Here is a 14,426-nt window from a genome sequence, read left to right as displayed (position 1 = left end):
TCTTACTAATACATCTTTGTCAGTGAAGGAGATAGCTCGCAACTAAATTCCTTGCTTGGGAATAATCAGTTTCTGTGGGCTCCAAAGGAATTTTTACTGATTGTGTTCCCCAATCTCATTTTGGAACTGCTCACACTTCTTCTGTTCTCAATTACAGAAATAAAATTATATTCAATTATATTAAAATAAATCCCCAAACCCGAGAGACAAACATACATGTAGTTCAAAGATGACAGGAGGGTTCCAGACATGCAGAGTCTATAAACTGGCACTTGCATTGTTTTTGTAGGTGAAGCTCAATCACCAGTTTCCAGGACTGCTGATCAATACTTTTCCAGGGCACAATACTCATTACAGAAAATGCATATAATGGAATGACTGAGCACAGGACAGTCTCAGAATTTTGTAAATAAAAACCAAAACCAAAGTAGCAATTATTAAGAGGCCTCATTTGGAAAAAAAAAAAAACAAAAAACAAAAAAACAAAACAACCCCCCCTAGGATATTGCAATAATTGCCTATATTTGGAGCAAGGCTTACTTGGTATTTCTATTATAAAAGCAATTCTAAAATTATAGTGCTGGTATTCAAACAGTGATTCTGTAATACCAGCCCTTACATAACAAACAGAAAAGGAGTTATCTAACAGAAGCCCTATTAGTACAAAATGATTTGAGTAATAGGTCTCTTGTATTGTATAAAATATATCAATGTTATGTAATTATATAATGTTGCCAATCTTAGTCTCTGATGATTAAGAAAAACCTCAGTTGTGTCTACTCATCTCTAAGACTACACAAAATGCTCCTCTTCACTCCAAGTGGTTACATTTTCAAGGCAAGTGGGAATTCATCCTTTGTATTCAGATAAAAATAAACTACAAAAGAAATTCCAGCAGTGCAAGTGCATCTGTGCACCAAGTTGTGAAACCTACGGACCCATCTTCTTCTAGATAGATTGTGTGAATCCGGAAAATGCTTTGTGGCACAGTTTCCTTACTTGCTAAAACAGGGATGCAAAATAAAGGATAAACAAAAAAGCCTCATCTGCGATCATCTGAGATAAGTGTTTTAAGAAGAATGATACACTTTGCTTTCTGGATGGAAAATTATGCAAAAAGTCAACCCTCAAACATAAGAAACGGAGCTCCAACCAGGAGATATCTGTCAACATGCAAATGTGCTGTGGCTGAACAAGAAGCTTTTGACTGCTGCTAAATGAAGTCTCAGCATACACTGTATGCATGCCTACAAGCCCCTACCCAAGTTCAAAGCTTTTCTTTGAAGTACTGCATACTAATTGAGAAAAAATTGAAAGTCTGTCTGTCAAGAATCGCTGAGTTGCTTTAAATTTTAGGTATAAAACACTACCTTGTGCAAAAGAGGAGCAATATCATTTATTCTATGATTGCATCCACAGTAACGCGTGATTGCTGGTGCAAGTGAACCGGCAGGAGCAGGCAGGCTCTCAGGGCTGTCCAGCAGCAAACCCACCACCTCCCTCCTACCCTTTCCTGAGAGCAGGCTAGGAGACAGACGCAAGACTCAGCACATTGGCTTCACTCGCTTATGCCTCATGCGTCGGCGCCAGCATTTGCTATCGCAATCTGTACTGCCAGAATGGAAAAGTTTAAATAAATACAACTATTTTTTATTATTATTATTATTAAATAAATAAGTAAATGAATAACACAGTAAAGCAAAGGCCCCAGATGACACCAGAGCTATCCACACGCTGTAAGAATCACAGCTGCAAAACCGAGAAGAGGCAGCAGGGAAGTTTTCCCTTGTAAGTACTCTGCTATACTAAATCCAGAAATTCCCCAGAAGAGCCTCCGCATTATTTCACCCTACAAACATACCTCCAAACTGCTAACTCCTCACAGCTTACCAGCAATGGAGAAAGGCTGCTCTAAAACATAGCTGAGAAGCAGAATATATGCCACTCAATTGTACCTTTACAGTCCCCAGTCTTCTTGACGGATCTGTGACAAGCGAGAAAGACCAACCAGCCTACTGTCACCAGACTGACACTTGTCACATGGACAAGGATACCTCCTCCAGACACTTCTTTATAGGAAGTCTATACTTTCACCAGCAAATTTTCCAGGGTTCAACCCAGGAGGGAGGTGGGGGCCATGTGGAGGAGGGGGGAAGACAAAAGCCACCATTCTGAAATATCTGGGTTTGGACGATCTCCATCACAGGGTAGACAGGGAGAGAAGTAAAAATACTAATACCAGAAGCAGTAGGTGTTCTGGTGGGTAACTGACTGTCACCGAGGCAGCTTAATATAAAACCCCATTGTTCTGCAGTCAGGAAGGCATAATAGGTGAAAAATGTGGCTTGGAAAACCAACAGGTACACAACCCAAACAGTTCCTCAAGTCGGTTCACATCGGCTGAATTGGCAGCCTGAACTGCACCGGGGAGCTTGAACCTGCAGAGGAGGAGGAGGATGTTCAGTGCAATGCTGCTTTGTGCAGTCTGCTACTCACAACCTAAAGGGCAAGAAAACAAGAAAGGTAGAGCTGTACAGCAAGGCAGGGATGCACATCACCCCCCTTCTTCCTTGTATAGGATCCAACTTTTATTCTCCTCCCTGTCACTTCGGCTGCCATGAGCAGCGTGTTCCTACCCAAACACAATGGCTATACTTCTTTCAGATTATTTCACTGACAAATATTTCACAAGGCTGTTATCAGTCTGAATTCATAATTATCCTTGTGGTCAGATCTTTTTGCATATACACAAAAGCAGGTATCTTTCTAAAAAGATAGAGCAGGCTATCAAGTAGACTGATAGCAAAAACAAACACATGCCGGACAAAGTTTTTTGTTCTGCATTTTCAGATAAGATCACACCAGCCCCTTCTGGGCTGAATACCAATACTGGCAGCAGCCACACATCACACCACCTTTTCAGTGTAAATGGAACTCACCTCTCTTCCCCCCTCCCCAGAGCAACAAGAAAAAAAAAAACCCAAACAAACCACCACAAAAAGAAAAACCCTTCTCCTACAGAAATTTGAAGACCACATTTTGAACATAAAGCTGCACTTTTACACATGGTGAAATCTTTATAAATTACAACCAGAACACTTTACAAATACAGTATCCCACACATTCAAAAACATTAACTTAGAAGTGGGAAGTCTGTACATTGTTAAAGTTCAGGCTGTTGTTGGCCATTCAGCTGGGAAACTGAATGGCAGCCACTAGGCAAACAGCCCATCTATTTTAAAATCCACATGAGAGTAAGACCTGAAGAGAAACATCTACAGCTCTCCCCATTTCTTAGGATGTTCCATCTCCTGGTAGCTTGGCATCCTATTGCTAAATAGGCCTCTTGTAGCATATATAGTTAATTCAAACCATTATGAATTCTGCAGAGCAGGGGACCCTTCTATGGTAAGACACAGTCTTTGAAAGATGCTGCCAACAAAGATCAGAAATCCAGAACTGGTTAGTGTTGTCGCAATTCAGTTTCACTTGTTCAGCTTCTTCTGAAGAGTAGCCTTTTAACGCAACATTTGAGAGGGAGGTGACCTAAATATCCTTTTACTGAAGGCTGCAGGGATCCTTGAAATGACTAGCCCACTAGAAATGCATGCCTGCCTTGCACCAGCAAAATTCAGACAGCTACTTTGCATGAGGGCTGCTCCACAACTGATAGCAAAAGCACAAGAGTTTTCACAGATGCTGTCTGCTCTTTTTATCATCTTCTCATGTAAACTAGCTCTGACTGATCTAGACAAAAGGACATTAAAAAATTCTGATGTTGTGAGTACTCTCTCAGTCCTACAGGTGCCACAGTACTGACACTAATCTGACCACAGGAGATTTCTCAGTGATTATAACACGAGCCAGGTGGGCAGCTGCCTGCGTGGAAATTTCTACTTCTCTGTACATTCCAGTGTATTGTTTCCACTTCTGTCAGAGATGCACAAGATCATGGGAGCAGAGGTTGTTTTCTGTTACCCAGCACAGTTATAAAGCACTGAAAGAAATGCAAAATGTGAAATCACTAGTATAAAAGTGAACACCCATTTCTCTTGGAGCTTGCAGCATTTCAGAACAGTTTGACTGCCAAGTCAAAAATTGCTCCCCATCATTTGAAAAATTAGAAGCTAATTAGTAAACAGAGGTGTTTATTGTAACAAAGCCTCGTAGTCAAAAGAGCCTGTGTGCCATTCTTGAATTCTGGATGTCACCGCTGCTAGCTTGGCACAGCTTCTCAAAAGCTCCTCAGTCAGGCAGAGTAATGGTTTGAGAAGCTGCATTTATGCTCTTACGATTAATTTTTATCTGCCAGAATAACCCTTAGCTCATCTGCAATTATATGCCCAAAAAAATCAGATATTCAAGAATATTAAAGACTGCCCGCAGTTCAATGCAATGTGTTAATATAGAACACATTTAGAGACAATGAGTCTAGCAAACCAGGCTAGCTTCATTTAAAATAAACAAACAAGCAGACTGGTCTAATTACCAGAACTAATCTAAAAGAATCAATATTTCTCCAATCAAGACATATAACAAGAACCTTCATGCTATTTACTCAGCAATGTTATAATTGCTTCTTGAGCCTGCAGTCTGTGCTGTTCACTTTCAAGCTCAATAAACATGAATTGTTTGATTCATTCTATTTGAATTCATTTTACCTTTACTTCCATAAGTCAGATTTTGGAAATACCTGTAATAACTGAAACTTCACTTCACTGCATTAATAAGAAGTATTTTTCTGTAACTAAGTTCATTACTTCCAGGTGACTGGGAGCTTATCCTGTTCCTGGGGTTTGACTGACTGTTCATGAGTCCCTACTAGCAGGCGCTGCTAGAGGCTCACTCTTAACTCATGCTTAAGGTCAGCATGTCCTGAGGTTTGATTGTGTAACTGATTTTACAGTTATTACTCATACTAGGACCGTACCAACAAGATATATCTTAAGATAAACTGTTGGGGGTTTGGTGGTTTGGGTTTGTTGGTTGTTTTTTTTTTTAATTTTGTTTAGAATTTTTTAGCAAATAGATAATTTCGGTAGACATTAGGGAACAGTTAACCTAGTAAAGCTGTGAAACTGGTAGTGGTAGGCACAGAGGGATGAACAGCCTTAACACAGCAGCACCTGCAACTGAGCTCTAAGTTTGTTACCAAATGTCCCAGCACTACACTGGCCCACAGTCATAAACAGTGAAGATGTTTTCCTTCTGGGGCACACATGACAGTAACAAGTGGCATTGCTATACCTTCAGTACAGGAAAAAGAACCACACAAGGAGATGCTTAGGTCTTTTGCTCCCATCTTGCAATAGAGATCCAAAGTACCCAGATGATGCCCTACTGAACACGGCAAAAGCTCCCAAAGCCAGGGCAAGGGGTATCTGCCCCGACAGCCATCCAGAGGGGACCTGCAAAATGAGCCACCACAGCCAGGTCCTGCGGTGCAGGTGAGCAGCCCATGCTCGTGGCCGGCTGCTGTTCCCCCGGCCGGCTCCAACACGTACACCCCGTCTCTGCCACCGTACAGCACCAGCAGTTGCCACAACAGCCCAGCAGCTGCATCACCAGCTCACACCGCACTGAGCTTCCTTCCCTCCGTTCTTTTCCTTACATCGTAGCAGAAGCGAGCGCTTGTTCTGCTTTTAGAGGGGTGTCCTCTGCAATCTCCAACTCCTCGGTCTCAGGCCAAGAAACTCTTGTGTATCAGGCTACTTGTCCCATTCAACTGGAACACCACAACCAAGGTGGAAAGGGAGGCTCTCTTAAGAGGGAGACACAGGCGCAGAGACTGGGCGAATGAACCCTTGATACAAAACTGGCCTTGCTGGTAAGGCATAATAATATTGTCCTGAAATACATGCTGCGACAGCATTCGTATTCCCATCTGTACTTTCTGCTGCTTTGGAAAATACTGTCAAAGGTCCTGAATGTGTGGCCTTCACAGCTTAAAAAAACATGTGAAAGCAACTGCTCCCATGGCAACACTGACATTTTCAAAACAATTATAAGAGTAAGAGTAAATGCCATTATAGCTTCTTATAAAGCACTTTTTGGATTATTTTTTCTTTCAAAATAAACATCCCTAGGAGATCTGGTTTATAGGTCCTTGGTCCTTGATTTCCACTAGCTAATTCCCCGACCTAGAAGTGATCCCTGTGCCGGCCCACAGCAGTGACCACCCTGGCAGGGCTGAACAGCGCTGGGTCCCGGGCACAAGCATAGCCAGCATTGTCCAACAAGGCTGCTCTTTCCCTAAGTTTTCTGGGGAGCAAACTTAGTGGGGCACAGTCCGAGTGTTTTCAAAGATTGAGAGGACAGAGCGCTTCACAAAACACAGCTGTCATGCTTGCTTCTTCCAAATAAAAGTCACAACAAGGAAAGCTGATCTTCCAGTGCTCGCCTCTTATATGCGGGCTCAGTAGTTAGAGGAGACATTCTGAAGTGAAGGACATGGAAACAATATTCGCCCTGTCCTGAAAGAGTTCAGAGCAACAATTTCCACCTTGCAGAAGAGTGCTCCATGCTATAATGCACCTAACACACCCAAACCTTCTCAAGTGTTTCTAAGACTACCAAGGAAAACTACTCCTTTCTCATTTTCATAGTGTCCCGACTCAGTGCGCTATCTATTAAAAACAGATAGGAGAGAACACTACTTCTCCATGTTGTGCAAAATTGAGTCTTAGCTTAAAAACCACACTGAACCAGACTAATGGCAGGGATCGTACCTCTGGTAGCAGCTTTTCAGAACATCAGACTGCCAGTGAAGACGACTCTGTCTTATGGGCTTTGAAATAGCCCGTTACCACAGCGTCCACATTGGTAAATTAAATATGAAAGCAGAGAATGTAACTGATTTTCCAATGTACTTTACATTTCTCCTTGCCTGAAATATAGAAAACTCTTGAAACTGTAACTGCCATGACTGCTTTTGTGAGCTGCTTTTTGGTCTAGCCTGCCGGATCTTTATGTGCACAAGTGCTTCGCAAAGATTTCCCCCGCCATGGCCCCCAACTAAGTTTATACGAAAATTGAATCTTCCAACAATTGTTACAAATTGTAACACTGGCAAGTCCGAGAAAGAGAAATCCCCTCATGAAGACACACAGTAAGGACAATAGCAGCAGATGATACCTATAGGGCCTCTGCCTAGGCATAAACCCCAACAGGATGGGACATCTGCTCTGGCAAATACTATTATAATTTGGCCTCCTTGTAATTCAGGCCCTCACCTCCTTGACTGTGTGCCTGTTGGTACCAGTTGTCCTTTGTTTCATGAAATGGAGATCTGTTCCGCAGAAGCAGCATCCACTGGGACACTGAAAAGCTCTCAGTAAAATTTCTCTAATTCATAGTAGTATCTGTCAACCTGCTCAGGATTTATCTGAACAATCAAGAAGGTGAAGGCTGAAGGAATTATTCATGGGATTATTCAACCTATGCAGCTTCCAGCATGGCCATCCACTTCATTCAAAACATTTCATTTCCAGATTATTCCTCCTTGCAGGTTCTAGCAACCCGAGATAAGACACCTAGGCACATACTACATGAGGGGCACAGCCTGCAAGGCTGGGTACAAGAAGCCCAAGTTCTCTCTTCTCCAAACAGAAGCAGAGCTTGAAAATTCAAGAGCTATGCACAATTCAGAAAATCCTGCCCCCCAAGTGTATTTTAGCTTCTCAGTAACACTCACATTGATGGCCTTCTCAGGCCTTACACACAAAGAAGACAAGCAAAAATTGCAGCCATGTAAGCTGAAAAATATGCTACAAAACAGCAAATGCATAAAAACAGGCTTTCATGTATTTCTGGGGCATTACTCTTACACTGATGGCAATAAGCCCAGGCAAAAGCATTTTCATAGATTCACAGAATCATAGAATGGTTTGGGTTGGAAGGGACCTTTAAGGGTCATCTAGTCCAACCGCCTCCCTGCAATAAGCAGGAACATCTTCAACTAGATCAGGTTGCTCAGAGCCTCGTCCAACCTGACCTTGAATGTTTCCCAGGATGGGGCATCTACCACCTCTCTGGGCAACCTCTGCTAGTGTTTCACCACTCTCATTGTAAAAAATTTCTTCTTTATATCTAGTCTAAATCTACCCTCCTTTAGTTTAAAACCATTACCCCTTGTCCTATCACAACAGGCCCTACTAAAAAGTCTGTCCCCATTTTTCTTATAAGCCCCCTTTAAGTACTGAAATGCTGCAATAACGTCTCCCTGGAGCCTTCTCTCCTCCAGGCTGAACAATCCTAACTCTCTCAGCCTGTCCTCATAGGAGAGGTGTTACAGCCCTCTGAAGAGAGAGCTTATAGGCTTATACAGAGATTTTGCAGAACCGGTTTTGAAAGTAGCTAGTCACCGTGATGCTGTAACAACGCTACTTTGATGAATCAGCCTACTGGGTCTCCCTCCACCTACCAAAGCTGCAGATGGTCAGCATTAACCAGATTCAGCTGCAATAACTAGTTTTTGAGGGTAAAATTTTGATCCAAGAATATTTGGGGCTCACAGAAAGTGGTTATTTGCCCACCTAATATGATCTGGGATAAATGCTTTGACTTTCTCTATAGCAGGAAAATGCACATCTTGAAAAGGGATGCAACTTTGCATGGGGTCAGAATACATGCCCTGAATACAGACTGTGGCTGATCCAGTATGTACTGCCCTGTGAATCAGAGCTTTGAGAAGTATCTCCCAGAAATGAAAGTTTCTTGGGAGACTACTTGTCCTGTAATAGACCTTGAAAGGTTATAGAATACTAAAGCAACACTCTGGGTCTTTGCAAAATCACCAAGATTAAATTACTTTCCTATAAAAAAGCTACTAATAGCCCGTGAAGGGGCAGGGTATCAGAGATCATCATTAAAATGTCAACATCTGACACTCACGACTCTGGGGCTTTAAGATCCTGTCCTGGAAAAACCCTGTCCTACTGCTGTGTCAGTGGGGTCTCATCAGCTCTCCACTTCTGCTGTCACCATTTGTAGGACAGACTACAAAAAAGGGCAAAAAGAAGGAAGTTTGCTGCTATAACTTAACATTTCCATATCTGGTTACTGGACAAAAATTAAGGATGTTTTGATTAAAGGCAGCCTAAGATGACCCCAGAGTCAGCATTCAAGAGATTACCAAGAACTCTATAAAGGAGGTCCTCAAAGCACTGCAAGGCCACAGTTCCCCTTCTACATTTAAGGGGGGGAGGTGATATTTAAGCATTTCTAGAGTCCTCTGGAGGTTTATTTGTGGTTAAGTCTTGGCTGCAATGATTACCAACAGATACAGCATATGTGAGAGCAGGAGCAAGCACTACAGCAAGCAACAAGCTGAAGCACTGGTTTCATCCCTAAATTAAAATTCTCAGAGTGGGAGACTTCTGACGCCTCTCCCAGCAATTCATACAGCTCTATGAAAAGAACAGGATTTGCAACCCCATTTCTTTCTAAAAGCATCTTATTGCTACAGACAAAACGCAAATACAGAAACGTGGGGGAAGATTTCTTTCTTACCACCACCACTGGGGACCACTTCTGGCACCTGGCAACACTCAGAGCAACAGGAGAATACCCCATCTCCTCCCTCCAGGGAAGTACCACTGTTTATGTTTCAAGAGATTTGCTTTCTCATTTGCCTATAAGCAAAAAAGACATTCTTCAATGAATGAAGGTAAAAATATTTTGTTTAGAAGCAAAATACAATGCAAACAACATGCAGCTGCTAACCCAGGTCACAAATTCTTTAACTCAAACTCTTCTTGTTAAAATTACCCATCTTTCCCTTTTCTTTGCGGGAAAAAACCTACTTAATCCTTCTTCCCGTGTAGTAATACTACACTTTGCTCCACGGGTACCAACTACTCTTGCTTTCAGAGGGCCTAACTGGCACACATCTATGAAATTAAAAGCAAGTGTTCTTAACTTATATTTAGTAGCGAAATTGCAGCTTCTATTCAGAATGGAGAAAGGGCTTGCATACTCAAGAACTAGCCTACTCTTCCTAGCTTTGCTAATCAGCATAACAAAAGGTATTTCTTTTACCTACAAACCTTGTCTTGATAGAAGTTATTGAAAATGAAGCAGAAGCAATTATCCACTCTCATAACACACACTTAATCCCTATATTTTATTAAGAGTGTTTTTTATGATCCTGAAGCAATTAAGTTAATCATTATTTAATTTTAGATTACTGAACTGGAGATTTACTTCAGACACAAGCTCACTTTCCACATAATTTAGTCTCAGTAATTAGAGATATACTTTACCCAGAGGTGGCTTGTTTGAAGCGTGTTATTTAATTTCACATGCCTTACGCCATGAAAGTTTTGTGCAGAAATCTACAAACCAAACTTCAGAGAAAGAAAACCCCCAAATAAACTCAGATTTACCAGACTGGAAACCTGTTTTTCCTTTAAAATAAAAAACTGAAGAAAAAAATATTCTTCAAACATCTGCCCAACAAGTCAGATATATCACAAAAGCTAATATAAAGCATTTCTTTAACCCACCACTACCTTTAGCAAAGTTTAAAGCCCTAAGAACAAGAAATGCTCTTCTCACACAAATCACTTCATTTACAACTTGTTTTAACCAGGATGTAAGGTCTACAGGAAAATGTATGTGTCTGTTAGGATGCCCAACAGGTATCTGCACGGGATGTAACCAGTACTGAATCGTTCGGACACTTAACAAAGACTTCCAGTGTTATCACAAGAACAGAAATAAAGACCAGGTATGTGGGTTCACACCGTATATATTTACCCTGGATATCATACCATTCAAAAACTATTCAATTCCAACCTACTTCAGGCAAATTTGTGTGAACATCTTGTTGAAACCAAACCATACTAGGAAATGCCAGTTAGCCATTCAGCTAGCCACTACCCATCTAGCTCAGCTTTAGCTCTGTATACAGTTAATGGCATCACTAGCTGCCAGTCCATCTGGGCTGGCGCATTGCCCAAGGCCAGTTTTATGTCAAAACACATTTGCTGCTTTTTGGAACAAAGGGTATCATCTTCCACCACTGCCATTAGAGAAAAGGAAAACAGATGACCAGGCAAGCGTTTTAAAAACATACACCACTTTTTGCAACTCTTTGCCTTTAAAATTGTCCAACAAAAACACACGCAATTGCTCAACACTCAATTAAAAGTCAACTATATTTGAACCAATAGAAAAACTACCTCTATAGATGCAGAAAATGTAGATTCAAGACTTTAGTGCCAGTACTTTTATGATGCAGTTTGATTTGCTGCATACAAGAAAGGCTACAGAACTCATGAACAGCACATAAGATTTCAGCAAAGACTGACAAAGAAGAATAAGGGTGTGAAGCTACAAAGAGATCAGGACACAACAGGTTTGCTGTAGAGAGTTTACTCAAAATAAATATAAGTAACTCTCAGCTATCTGGATTTTCAACAAACATTATTTAATACTTTTCCATGTTGTATCACATTAAACATGCAAAGTTGGAGACTGTCACAGCAGTAAAGGTCCTGCCCAAAAGAGATGGTGACAGACAGCATGGGAAGAAAAAGCTGCGGACACCTTGGAAGTTACTAATGAAAACACTAAACAAGACCGAGCAATCTGTCTTCTGCTTCATTATTAACTGATTAATGGCTTGCATACAAAACAAGTAATTGTGGCAGTTAGGAAGCAATTTGAACATGAAGATGTATTGAGTTGTTATACAACAGACACTATGGTCTTAAAGACTGGAGCCATAAGAGTGGGATGAAAGCCACTAATATACAATGCACAATCACATATATAAAATAAACAAGCCCCAGCTAGACACTGGAGGATGATCAGTGCCTGGGAGCAGAAGGGCCTGCATGCACTAGCCCACCCTAGCACAAAATGGCTGTGAGTCACCACCGAGATGCAGCTGTGAAAAACGCACATGCAACCCTGGGATTATCCAGAGAAACATTTCCAGCAGAGATAGGAAGTACAGGGAAGTACGTAAGAGGCACTGCTAAAATCCCATCTGCAATACCACACAAGAGAGGCTGCTCATGTTCAAAGGAGGCACCAGAAACACGGGAGGCTGAAGGAGGATTTCCAGCCCCGACAGCATGCACGGAGACCGGCACACGCACCAGAGGGATGCAGGGAAATTTACAGCGGATGCAATTGCTCCCTGTAAGACAGTAGAGATAACCACTAGGAAGGGAAATAAACCATTTGAGCCAAAAAAGGCTGCTGACACCAGAACAAACAGGTATCAACTATCCAGGAGTAAGTTTAGGCTGGAGCCTATCAGAACAGCAAAGCTCTGGGAGAAGCTTTTGGTGACAACAAACCTATGTCCTTAAGGAGGCCCTTGTTATGAGAAGGACTTTGTGACACAGTACCTGCTTTCTAAAGCTCCAACTATTTTTGTAGCTGTCCCATCTAAACGGTCATTGAAGGGTCTATACAACTATCCCCAAAAGCAGCTGGTTCAGTTCTCAGTGCTGGTGGAGGAAGGTTGTACATGGTGTGTGAGTCACAAGTTGGGGCGGGGGGCAGGAGACTGATTTATAGGGGAAAGTGTAAATAGTTACCATAATCTTCCTGCATACCTAAAAGGCAAACAAATATCTCCTAATTTAAAATAAAAATGTTAACCATTTTGTTTACATTAAAATCCTCACATGCAACTATGGCAATAAAAAAAATGTGCATTTAAAAAGCTCAGCAAGCAATGAATAGTAGTTCATCCTACTTCCCAATATCCCACAAGAAAAAGAGATCTGTAGAACCAATGCAACACAGCGTACCACAGTTCAACAAATTGCATCTCTCAAGCCAAGCTGCTCCTTGGAACAAGCACGTTCTCTGGTCTTGAAGTGATTCTTGAACACTGCCTTCGTGGCCCATCAAAGGGACCTTTGCCTTTTCACTGCCTGTGTATAGTGTCTCTCATGCAGACATTTTACTGTAATTGATAAAACTGAGGTCAAAGTTCCCAGAATGAAACACTGCAACTTGCAGGAGAATAATTTCTGGTGCAATATTGAAGCACAGCAGTGTTATGCAAGAGAACAGGATTTGAAAGCAAGTTTTGGTCTGACACTGTTTATTGTACTGGTGCCTGCATAAGAGGTACTTGAGCCCTAAAGAAAGAGAGAGAACCTCTTCCCATTTAGGATCCTCATCTTCCCCACTTTTAAAAAGTAAATAAATAAATAAATAAATAACCATGAACTGGAAACTGCAAGTTGTATCAAATTGCTTTTCTGATGTCTTCTAAGATTGAAGAAACAGATCTAGGCAGTACATTGAGAATAAGAGTTGGATTTAAGTACACACATTTTTTTCCATTTCAAAAAACGTCCCCCAATTAAATATAAATGCATGTGCACACAAACACGCAGCTTCTCTCTTGCATAGTACCTTGCATTAAATTCAATATGATAACCTCCAAAACCATGTTTCCATTAGCTACTTTGATACCACAGCTTTGAAAATACTCTCAGCACTCCAACATTTAGGACATACAAGACTCAAAAGTGGACACATACAACTCTGTCTTCAGCATCATCTCACATGGGGAACACTTAATTCCTTTTTCTCTCTCTTTTTTTTTTTTAATATATTAAAACTACTGAAGCCATTTTCTGATCAATTTTCTTCTTCACCATAGGAAGCATCAATATCTTTGAATCTTCTGATTATTTGCTTGACCCACAGCTCAGTTCATTGCCTAAAGACCATCTTTCCATATGATAATATCCCATGTTGATGGAGGAATGGCAGTCAGGAAAAAAAAAAAGAAAAAGGAAAAAAAAGGCTTGATAATGTGTTTTTAATCGCACCTCTTAGAAAGAGAGCCCCTAAAAACTAAATGCTTCCCTAATAAGAATAGGAAACAACTGACTCTGAAAGTGCTTTCAGAAAAGAAAGTCTTCACTCATAGTAGGAAAAACTAGGAGAACGTCAATAAATTATGAAGAGTTTACAACAAACAGTCAGTAGTGTTTTCCCTCCCCCATAATGCATAACTGAACTGTGAACCTTCTTGCCTTGGCTGTTAGAGGTGGCGTAAGTAGACTGAAAAGAGAGGAACTGGAATTATTAATGAAATGGAAATTAGGAGGATATGACAGAGCAAATACCACAGTCACTGTGTTGAGTGTATATTCTTTTGTAAGGCATCAATTATAAGCCAGACTACAAGTATAAGACAGCCTACTGACCTAGATGGACCAATGACAGACAGACTCTCTTCCTTTTCAAGACTGAAATCAGACTTCTGCAGCAAAGTATTTAATTTTCCATTGCAACTTGCAACCAAACCCTTCAGTTTTGAGCTTCTCTCTGTCAGATGGGGAACAGATAAGCAAGAATGAAGTGGATGAATGTATCTGTGACTGCAAAGTTCTCTGTTCACTCATTGAGAGAGAGCTTGAGCACCAGCAAAAGACCAGTTACAC

General features: G+C 41.2%; 1 protein-coding gene across 3 annotated transcripts in view; it reads right to left on the bottom strand.

Moving 5' to 3' along the window:
- The window catches only part of AGPAT3 (1-acylglycerol-3-phosphate O-acyltransferase 3), a 92,633-nt gene that overhangs the window by 40,470 nt on the left and 37,737 nt on the right, over positions 1–14,426 (bottom strand). The window contains exon 1 of one of the 3 annotated variants that reach the window (XM_030020209.2): positions 9,511–9,632. The exons of the other annotated variants lie outside the window; for them this stretch is intronic. The gene's annotated coding sequence lies outside the window, so the exon portion shown is untranslated. Of the gene's footprint in view, positions 1–9,510; positions 9,633–14,426 lie in introns of those variants that run through there. 3 annotated transcript variants of the gene reach the window in all.

The sequence above is a fragment of the Aquila chrysaetos genome, chromosome 7, assembly GCF_900496995.4.
Source record: "Aquila chrysaetos chrysaetos chromosome 7, bAquChr1.4, whole genome shotgun sequence".
Taxonomy (NCBI): domain Eukaryota; kingdom Metazoa; phylum Chordata; class Aves; order Accipitriformes; family Accipitridae; genus Aquila; species Aquila chrysaetos.
The sequence above is the reverse complement of the archived record's forward strand: the minus strand, read 5'-3'. Positions and strand labels throughout refer to the sequence as shown.